Below are 9,150 nucleotides of genomic sequence, written 5' to 3'. Positions count from 1 at the left end.
CGCCGGGTTTGTGCCAGAGCCGCGGTGAACCCTGACGGCCAGCCCCCCTCTCCCAATACTGGTGCCTGTCCGCTGGTGGGTCGAGAGAGCCCCCCTGTGGTGGAGGCTGCTCTAAGCTTTTTAATTTAAATTGTCCCTCTAATTTGAATGAATACACTTTAAATCCATTTACAAGGATCTATTGGAGGGCAAGTCTCATGCCAGCAGCCGCGTAATTCCAGCTCCAGTAGCGTCCACTAAAGCTGCTGCAGTTAAAAAGCTTTTATAAGGATCGAGCTCGGCTGTCCACCGCAAGGCATCCTAGTGCCAGTCCCAGCCCCTATGCCTTGGGGTGCCTCCTGATGCTCTTCACTAAGTATCCCGTGGTCCCGAAGCATTTCCTTTGAAAAAATTAAGTGTCCAAACTACAGGTGGTGTAGCTTGCTTAACAGCCGGGATAATCCGCTGACTAGCAGACACTGCTACTAGGCACAAAGTATTTCCTGGGCTAGATGCAGTTAAAAATTTGTAAGTAGATACTCTCGTTGGATGCTGAGAAAGCATTCCATAGAGTCTCCTGGCACGCCATATATGATTCTCTTAAAAAGCTTGGGGTAGGGGTCTAGGGGACCCTTTTATAGCCAAAATCACGGCCCTGTATCACAGTACGTCACCTAGGCTGAAGATAAATGGAACTGTAGCACCGAGGGCTCGGTTGCTACAGACGTATTGCACCTCACCCAGAGGTGTGATATCTCACTCTCAGAAAGGATGGAGTGTGGATCAGGACCCGACACCTGCATGCATTACACCACATTGCCGTGGGGCAGGGCGACCAATATGCCCCTGAGATGGGCACGACAGTCCCTGTCCCTGGCTGGAGTGGGGGGAGGGAACACTGAGGAAGGGGAACCCTGCAGTGCAGGAGCAGGGAGGAAGCAGTTCCTGGGTGCATTGAGAAGGGAGTATAAAAGGTGGGCACCATCTTAGTTCAGTGCAGAGAAGTCTGAGCAGAAGTGGCAGGGAGCAGGGGCTCTGCATGAGCTCTGCTCCGGAGGCGGGCCTAGTAACAGAGGCCCAGGCCTGCAAGAGGGAGAAGGAAGGAAGAGGAGCGGAGAAGGCTCCAGGAACGAGGAATGAAGGGATCCCAGGGGTGCGGACGGGCGAGTCGCCACCGCACGCCCGAATCCACCTGCGTGGAGGGGTCAGGCCAAAGGGGGAGACCGGTCCCCGAACTAGTGGAGGCAGGAAACGACCCTCAGCTAGAAACCGGAGGCTCTGACATTTTATGTGGCGCAGCCCCTCGCTACACCCGCTAGGAAGGCACCACATAGGGTCAGGGAAACTGGCGCCAAGTTTACCAAGAGGAGGCCCGAGGCAGCCGGACAGAAGTGTTGGTAAGAAAGGCCAGACAAAGGACACACAAAGGGGGTCCTGTGAAGCGCTCCAAAGTTATCTGGGAGTTGTCTGAGCCCCTCACCTGGTGAGCACAGTACGACGTGGGCAGCCGTTACCTGCAGACGTGGTCTGGATAATAAGAACTGTGAGTAAAGGCCCTGAACTGCATCACTGACTCCGTGTCGTTACTGCTGCTGCCCTGCACCATCACCCCCATCCTCCGCATACACTGCCCTGAGGCTATACTCCTCCCGTGGGGAGTTATGCTACGCTCTGCTGCACCCACAACACCAGCCTTAGCGGTCTGCCCTGTAGCGGCGGTTCACTCTGACCGCAATCCACGGGTGGCGTAGTCGGACATTTAATCATCAAAACCACATAAATAGTTCCGCCACTGGTTTGACCGCCCTGAGCCACGGAACCGGATCGCCGCCACGAAGACTACAACCACCAGCATCCACCAAAAAGGGTCCGGCTCCGGGTGTCCCAAGGCCCAGGGGGTGCGTCAGAACATTTTCATCACCTTTCACAATCACCAATGGGACAAGGCAGGGATGTCCTCTGTCCCCTCTCTTATACATCCTAGTGACGGAGCACCTGCTCTCATCAATTCGCCATAACCCCAATATTAGGTGGATTGAGGTGGGAGGCACCGAGTACAAGTGCTCTCTATTTGCTGATGATGTCCTAGTATATATCACTCAATCACATATATCCATCCCTGCTGTTATGGCTGAAATAGATCACTTTGTTACATGGTAAAATTTTAAAATCAATGCAGCGAAGTCTGAGGCCCTCGATGTCTCCCTCCCTAAATCCATATAGGATTCCATCCAGTCCAACTTTCCCTTTGCCTGGCCCTCACAGGGTATCAAATACTTAGGAATTCCTATTCATAGAGACCTCTCCCATCTATGTTATCTTAATTTTGGGCCCTTTATTGAACAATTCCATACAGACCACGGTTGGCAAGTTAGAACTGTAAGATTCACTACGTGAACCACTGGTGTTTTGTGGAAAAGCACATGTACACCGCGTTCCAAATTATTATGCAAAAAGTGTTTAGGAGTGATAAGGGAAGAATTTGTTTGTTTGTCAGTTAAACTCATTGACAACTCATTGATGGTGATGTGTGTCAGGGCTCTTTATATCACTGTAAGCAATTGCAGACACCTGTGCTAATTAGTTTGGCAGGTGTGTCCAATGAAAGGCAAGACTACTTAAGAAGGCTCTCTCACATTATTAAGCAGCCTACATTTTCTGCCAAAATGGGAAAGAAAAAGGATGTGTCGGCTGCTGAGAAGCAACAAATTGTGGAGTGTTTAGGTCAAGGCATGACTACAATCAACATTGTGCGATGATCAGGATGAAGTGTCTTGGCAATCAAGAAGTATGTAGCTGATTCACAGTACACACGTGTGCGTGCTGATAAGGACTCTTTCCTACAGGCAATTACGTCAGGTTGAAACAGCAGCGGCAAAAAAGCCTTGTCATAGCAGCAGACAAGTTTTTGAAGCTGCTTGTGCCTCCAACGTCCCCCGAACAACAAGATGCAGGGTCCTTCAGAGGTTTGCAGCTGTGCATACGCCATCCTGTCGACCTCCTCTATCCACTTCACACAAGCAGAAACGGCTCCAGTGGGCCAAACATTACATGAAGACTGATTTCAAAACTGTTTTGTTCACGGATGAGTGCCGTGCAGCGCTCGATGGTCCAGATGAATGGAGTGGAGGATGGCTGGTTGATGGACACCGCACGCAAACACGGCTACAGCGCCAACAAGGAGGAGGTGGAGTAATGTTTTGGGCTGGAATCATGGGGAGAGAGATTGTCGGCCCCTTTAGGATCCCTGAAGGCGCTAAAGATGAACTCCATAATGTATGTGGATTTTCTCAAACAGCACTTCCTGCCATGGTTCAAGAAGAAGAACCGTGTATTTCACAGCAAGATCATTTTTCTGCATGATAATGCACCATCTCATGCTGCACATAAAACATCTGCATCTCTGGCTGATATGGGCATAAAAGGGGACAAACTTATGGTGTGACCCCCATGCTCCCCTGACCTCTACCCCATTCAGAACCTTTGGAGCATCATTAAAAGGAGTGTCTATGATGGCGGGAGGCAGTTCACATCTAAGCAACAGCTCTGGGAGGGTATTCTGTCCTCATGCAAAACAATTGAAGCAGAAACCATCCAAAACCTGACAAATTCAATGGACGAGAGAGTTCAGAAGCTCCTTTCGAACAAGGGGTCCTATGTGAAAATGTAACATCACCTAGAATAAAGTTTTGAGTTGAAAACTGTTTGATTTCAGTTTCTAACAACCTGCTAATGCTTATAATTTCAAAAATGACCATTTTTTTGGTCTTTATTAAAATGAAAAGGTTGATCGAAAAGTTTGGGGGATCTAAGAGTTTGGCAACCCAGTAGTCATGATTACTTCGAATTCTGACAATATGAGGGTCATGCTGCAGGTAGTGCAGCAAGAAGGCACTTATGTGTCTTGCGCATCTCGGAGCCCCAAAATTATTTTCCGGGCTAGATGCAGCTAAAAATTATTTTTAATTTTAAATCTGGTGAAGCTTATTATAGATGGCCTAATAGGATCAGTGCTGCACACTGCTACAAAGCCCAAATTATTTTCCAGTCAAGATACAGATAAACATGATTAGTAATTTGAAAGCTTAAAACGGTTGGTAGGGTGATTTTAACCAATCATCAAGCTTTTACTCTCCCCAGGATGACACAGGGGTAGAAAAGTCGTTTCGGATCCATGATTTGTTCATCTTTATGAACGTGAGTCTGTCTACATTATCAGTGGAGAGCCGCGTGCGCTTATCTGTCAGCACACCACCAGCAGCGCTGAACACACGTTCAGACAGAACGCTGGCTGCGGGGCATGACAAGATCTCCAAGGCGTAAGTGGCTAGCTCCGGCCATTTATCCAGATTGGAAGCCCAAAAAGAGCAAGGGTCCAGTGACACAGTCGTGGCTTCAATGTTTACTTGGAGATACTCCTGTACCATCGTCTCTAGGCGTTGACTATGTGTCAGACTTCTTGTCTCCTGTGGCCTTGCAAAGGATGGGCTAAAAAAGTGGTGAAATGATTCCGCAAAATTGATGTTACCAGCAGATACTGTGGTTCTGTTACGGTTTGAGTGCTGAACACTTGACGGTCCCACGGTTGGCAAGTTGGAACTGTGAGATTCACTACGTGCACCACTGGTATTTTGTGGAAAAGCACATGTAAGATTCTGCAACAGTCTCTGCTGATACTCCTGCATGCGTGCATCCCTTTCTATGGCAGGAATAATTTCTGCAAATTTACTTTTGTACCGGGGATCTAACAGTGTGGCAACCCAGTAGTCAGGATTATTTCTAATTCTCACAATTCGAGGGTCATGTTGCAGGTAGTGCAGCAAGAAGGCACTCATGTGTGTTGCGCATCCAGGAGCACCAAGTCCCTGTTGTGTTGGTGGCGAGGTAGCAATCATGCTTCCTTCCTCTGTCCTCTCCCCCCAACCTCGCACAACAGAAATGTGATCAAGGTCTCCCTCATCTGATGAGTCTTCCATCAGTTCGTCCTCCACTTCTTCCTGGGCTCCTGCACCTTCCTCACTAGTTTGGCTGCTACCATGCGCCCTGGTAAAATCATCTCCCCCACCCTCACATGCCTGCCGCCTTGCTGCTGCCGACCGTCTGGACCTTGCAGATGTTAGCCCTTCCGCATACAACTCCTCCTCCTCTACTTCCTCCACCTCCTCTTGTGCCACCACCTGACTCCGAATTCTGTTTAACATGTGCTCCAGCATGTAAATCACCGGAATAGTCATGCTGATAATGGCATCGTCAGCACTAAACATCTTCGTCGCCATTTCAAAACTGTGCAGAAGGGTGCATAGGTCCCTGATCTGAGACCACTCCTCCAGCGTGATTTGCCCCACCTCTGAATCTCGTTGGCCCAGGCTATACGTCAGAACGTATTGCACCAGGGCTTGTCGGTGCTGCCACAGTCGCTGCAACATGTGCAGAGTTGAATTCCACCGGGTAGGCACATCGCATTTTAGCCGGTGAAGTGGTAGGCCCAACGACTTCTGTAGAGATGTAAGTCGCTGAGCTGCGGGATGCGAACGGCGGAAGTGAGCACACAGCGACCGTGCCCTCTGCAGAAGGCCATCTAGTCTGGGATAGTGGGCTAAAAATTGCTGGACAACCAGGTTCAACACGTGAGCCATACAAGGCACGTGTGTGACATTGCCCCGGCGAAGGGCCGCACCCAGGTTTGCAGCATTGTCGCACACGGCCTTCCCTGGTTTCAGGTCCAGTGGAGACAACCATTCATGAAATTGGTTCTCCAGAGCTGACCACAACTCCTCAGCTGTGTGACTCACATTTCCCAGACATTTCAATGTAAAAACCGCCTGATGACGTTGAGCCCTACTGCCAGCATAGTAAGGAGGTGTGCAGGATCCCTTCTGCGCAGTTAGAAAGCTTGTGGCATGACCAGACAGGCTTTGGGTGCAGGTGTAAGACCGAGAGGAGGTTGAGGAGGCAGAAGCAGTGGAGGAAAAATGACATAAAGAGGATTGACGCACAACTCGTGGGGACGGCAAGACTTGGACAGCAGCCCCTTGTCCTGCTGTCACCATAGTTACCCAGTGCCCAGTCAGCGACATGTAACGCCCCTGTCCATGCCTACTCGTCCAAGTGTCTGTGGTGAAATGCACCCTGTCACACACAGAGTTTCTCAAAGAAGCGGTGATGTTGTGTGCGACATGCTGGTGGAGCGCAGGCACACCTTTCTTTGAGAAGTAGTGCCGACTGGGCATCTGGTACTGGGGCACTGCGACGGACATAAGGTCTCGAAAATCCTCTGTGTCCACCAGGCGGAAAGGCAGCATTTCTGTAGCCAAGAGCTTGCAGATGGTGAAATTCAACCTCTTAGCTTTCTCATGGCTAGGAGGAAATGGTCTTTTACTTGTCCACATCTGAGGGACCGAGGGCTGGCTATTGTGCTTAGACGGGGTTGACAAGGGTGTCCCCGGCAAACTGCCGGTCTGTGAGGAAGATGCAGGCGGACATGTTAGGTTGCCTTGATCCAAAGGTGGTGCTATCGATGTCGGACAGCGCTCAAGACCAGCTGGTGTTACCACCTCCAAAGAAAATGATGACCTGCCAATCACGCTGGCTGTTGCGGGTAAAGAGGTGGCAGGTCTGCGCCCCAAAACAGTTGTGACTGCTGTCCCCCCAGTCACAGAGGATGAAGAGGCCGCGGATGCACAAGATATGGCAGACGGTGGTTGGCCCGGCCGGCTAGACCGCATTGTAGCACACTGAGCTTCCCACTGCAACTTATGCTTCATGTCCATGTGCCGGTTCATGCATGAAGTACTCAAACTATGTATTTTTTGGCCTCTTCTTAGCTTTTGCTGACAAATGTTACAGATAACACGAGTTGGGTCATCTTTATCGATCTGAAAAAATGCCCAGGCTATGCAAGGCTTAGCACCCATGCGACCTGAAGAGCCACCACGACTTGTGGTGAGAGGCAGAGTTGTGTTTGAGGATGCAGTTGTTGACGTGCTTCCAGTACTACGTCTCTGTCCAGGAAGGCGCAACCTGACCTTGTCGTCACTAGCATCTTCCTCCACCTCCTCTGCTGACCTCATCTCTTGGCTGACTGTGGGTTGACAGTAAGTGGGATCTCCGACCTCATCATCATCACCCTGTGCGTTATCACACCCGTCGTCCTCAGAGCCAACCTGTTCCTGCCCTGACAAAAAACTAAAGTTGTCGCTCCAATCAGGTATTTGAGTCTTATCATCGTCTTCCTCATTGTCTCCACCAACAGGAGTTACAGTTTGGGAATGAGGGTCTACATTATGGTCAGAACCTTCTGCGTCTGGTCCTGGATCCGACTCATAAAGATTCTGGGCATCAGTGCAGATCATTTCCTCGTCTGGATTCACAGAAGCGCTGGAGTCGACCTCTGATTCCCAGGCTATAGTATGAGTAAACAGCTCTGCAGACTCAACCATCTGTTCTACCTCATACTCAGACGGGCAGCTGGAGATTTGGGAGCTGTGAGGAAGCAAGTGCGATTTGGGTGACACCTTTGAGGACTGGAGTATTTGTGATGTTGAAGTTGATGTGGAGGAGAGCCCACTTAAAGGAGCACTTGATATCCGTTGAAGCACCTGCTGTTTTTGTGCCTCATCTGGAATTTGTAGCGATTGGCGTGGCCGTAAGAAAGGGATCTTATCACATTGTCCGCTAAAAGAAGTAGACATTTTAGTTTGGCTGGAAGATGGTCTTTCTTCTGCACCTACCCCACGGACACAACCTTTTTTCCCCTTCCCAACACGCCTATTCCCCTTTCCACCAGCAGCAGGCCTTTTTCCACTCATTTTGGTGGTTAACTAATTCACAACTCTGAAGTTGTTTGCACAAAAAAACAATGGATGGTAACCGAGCAGAGCTGAGTGGCCAAACTGTGGTATTAGGCCAAAACTATTGGCTGGGTTAGATGCAGAAAAAAATTATTTTTAATTTGCAACCTGATGGAGGTCAGTATAGATGGACTAATAGACCAAGTCCCACACACCGCTAGAGGCCCAAATATTTTTTCAGAGCTAGATGCAGAAAATTTTTTTATTCAATTTGCAACCTGATGGAGGTCAGTATAGATGGACTAATAGACCAAGTCCCACACACTGCTAGAAGCCCAAATATTTTTTCAGAGCTAGATGCAGAAAAAAATTATTTTTAATTTGCAACCTGATGGAGGTCAGTATAGATGGACTAATAGACCAAGTCCCACACACTGCTAGAAGCCCAAATATTTTTTCAGAGCTAGATGCAGAAAAAAATTATTTTTAATTTGCAACCTGATGGAGGTCAGTATAGATGGACTAATAGACCAAGTCCCACACACCGCTAGAAGCCCAAATATTTTTTCAGAGCTAGATGCAGAAAAAAATTATATTCAATTTGTAACCTGCTGGACGTCAGTATAGAAGGACTAATAGAACAAGTCCCACACACTGCTAGAAGCCCAAATATTTTTTCAGAGCTAAATGAAGAAAAAAATTATTTTTAATTTGCAACCTGATGGAGGTCAGTATAGATGGACTAATAGACCAAGTCCCACACACTGCTAGAAGCCCAAATATTTTTTCAGAGCTAGATGCAGAAAAAAATTATTTTTAATTTGCAACCTGATGGAGGTCAGTATAGATGGACCAATAGACCAAGTCCCACACACCGCTAGAAGCCCAAATATTTTTTCAGAGCTAGATGCAGAAATTTTTTTTATTCAATTTGCAACCTGATGGAAGTCAGTATAGATGGACTAATAGACCAAGTCCCACACACTGCTAGAAGCCCAAATATTTTTTCAGAGCTAGATGCAGAAAAAAATTATTTTTAATTTGCAACCTGATGGAGGTCAGTATAGATGGACTAATAGACCAAGTCCCACACACTGCTAGAAGCCCAAATATTTTTTCAGAGCTAGATGCAGAAAAAAATTATTTTTAATTTGCAACCTGATGGAGGTCAGTATAGATGGACTAATAGAACAAGTCCCACACGCTGCTAGAAGCCCAAATATTTTTTCAGAGATAAATGAAGAAAAAAATTATTTTTAATTTGCAACCTGATGGAGGTCAGTATAGATGGACTAATAGACCAAGTCCCACACACTGCTAGAAGCCCAAATATTTTTTCAGAGCTAGATGCAGAAAAAAATTATTTTTAATTTGCAACCTG

The sequence above is a fragment of the Phyllobates terribilis genome, unplaced genomic scaffold (assembly GCF_046119375.1).
Source record: "Phyllobates terribilis strain yellow unplaced genomic scaffold, ASM4611937v1 Scaffold_4__5_contigs__length_816908805, whole genome shotgun sequence".
Classification (NCBI taxonomy): Eukaryota; Metazoa; Chordata; class Amphibia; order Anura; family Dendrobatidae; genus Phyllobates; species Phyllobates terribilis.
The sequence above is the reverse complement of the archived record's forward strand: the minus strand, read 5'-3'. Positions refer to the sequence as shown.